This window comes from Palaemon carinicauda, chromosome 10 (genome assembly GCF_036898095.1).
Source record: "Palaemon carinicauda isolate YSFRI2023 chromosome 10, ASM3689809v2, whole genome shotgun sequence".
Taxonomy (NCBI): domain Eukaryota; kingdom Metazoa; phylum Arthropoda; class Malacostraca; order Decapoda; family Palaemonidae; genus Palaemon; species Palaemon carinicauda.
Window position 1 is genome coordinate 142,619,574 of NC_090734.1, and position 2,500 is coordinate 142,622,073.

Sequence of the window (2,500 nt, forward strand, 5' to 3'; positions counted from 1 at the left end):
AAAGGACTCAGACATGTCCTAAGTCATGTCAGTGTAGCCAAACACTTGCTCCTTATTGTGCGTGTATATATATATATATAATATATATATATATATATATATATATACATATATATATATATATATATATGTGTGTGTGTGTGTGTGTGTGTGTGCGTATGTGTGTGCGTGTGTGCCTTTATTACTGGGAGCGTGAAGTGAAGAGAAAAAAAAATCTATGTCATTACATTCTGTTCTTTTACGGCCAGACGTCAAAGTAAAGTGCACAAGGAACCCCCTTACCACTAATTACTTTACCTCAAGCAATCGTTTCCTGCTGAGAAATGCGCATACAACCCACCCACAACAATTACTAATTGCAGGTAGGGGAATACCATAATCCCTTCAATCTCTACCTCAAAGCGAAGGGTCATACTTCAACGACTTGACTTCAGGAAGTACTTCAGACTTGAATTGCTCCATTAAGTGTAATTGTCATGCCTTGAAAATGTAATAAATATATATATATATATATATATATATTATTACATGCATACATACACACACACACACACACACACACACATATTATATATATATATATATATAATTGAAAGTGAGATACGTGTGAAAATAGGATCAACATTACGGATAAATGCTCCTGAATATCTGGTGACAGGAATCCACCGTAACACTCATACTCTCAATGAACAGAACTCTCTCTCTCTCTCATCTCTCTCTCTCTCTCTCTCTCTCTAGTCAAAAGTTATATGTATTGCATTTTGGTTCACCGATACTTCTAAATCCCCATACTTGCAAAACAACAGGGCCCAAGACACCGATATATAAAATGCTCCTGATCTGAGATGATCAAGGGTACAATCGAATCCCCCCTCCCTTCATCCCCCCACCCCCCCAAAGCTCAAGTGAATCCCCCCCCCCCCCCCCCCAGCCAGTCTATCGAACGCTTTCCACCATTTGCTTTTGGCCATTTCCCGGATGAGAACATAATATCAATATCATCCATTCGAAAGGCGTAGGAGACGATTGACTAAACGCATTGATGGTAGACTTCACAGGGATTATGTGATCGCATTTTTACAACTCTCTCTCTCTCTCTCTCTCTCTCTCTCTCTCTCTCTCTCTCTCTCTCTCTCCTCTTCCTTGTAACACTGTGGATCGCAGCCGGCTGTTTATGTAAGAACATAAGAAAATACACTTCTGATGGAGTGTATAAGCAGCTGGGTGTGCTCCGCTCTTGTGGGTCTTCTTTCTCTCCTTTCAAACCGTTATCCTTACATTAAGGGGTCGGTTGCCTAATGCGCCCTCCCCAAAGTGGAATAAGAAACCTCTCTCACTGGATTTGAGCGCCACATAATGCTGACTATCAACAATTTCAGACATTTTCATGATTTACTCATAAAGTAATCTATCTAAAACTTAAGACATACCAATAATATTAATAACTCGATAAAATTAAACGGTATCAATGGTATTCTACAGGAAAAAAAATAGACATATTAAAGCAAAAGAAACCAAAGTATTGTGGTAATTGAAGTTGAAAGCAGAAAACCCTGCTTTAGCTAGCGTGGTTGGTTGATTTTTCTCCTTTTTACTTTTTTTTTAACTTTTTTTTCTTTTTTTGCGAAGAGCAACCCATAAACCAGAGAACCTCTTTAATTTAAGCTATGTTAACATATTTTTCCAGAGCAGATATCTCATTAAGCTATGAGGAATAGAGCATATTATTATATATTATTATTATTATTATTATTATTATTATTATTATTATTATTATAACTAGCTAAGATATAACCCTAGTTGAAGTACAAGATATTATATGCCAAAGGGCCCAAAACAGAAAAATTAGCCTAGTGAGGAAAGGAAATAAGGAAATGAATAAATGACATGAGAAATAATGAACAATCAAAATAAAATACTTTAAAAACAGTGACAACATCAAAACAGATATTTCATATATAAACCATAAAAAGACTCATGTTAGCCTTTTTAACATAAAAACATTTGGTCAGTAAAGAGCAAGATATTGGGATCATATTTGGGTCATATTACCAGAGAAGTGTTTTGTACTAAGGTCTGGGAACCTCCCCTAACCATGTTATCATCTTTGAAGGATGGGGAACTGGACACATTATCAATATTTCAATTCACGAAATTTTCAACTTAGGCCGTTCTTCGTTAGGGGGGGGAGACGATGTGGTTACATAAACCAAGCATCTCCTCTATATAATATAGAGCAAGTGCCTGGTTATACACACACACACACATATATATATATATATATATATACACGCATATATACTAATATATATATATATATATATATACACGCATATATACTATATATATATATATATATATATTATATATATGTATATATATGCAGTATATATATATATATATATACAGTATATATATACAGTATATATATATATACTATATATATATTTATATATATACATATATATATATATATATATAACAGTATATATATATATAT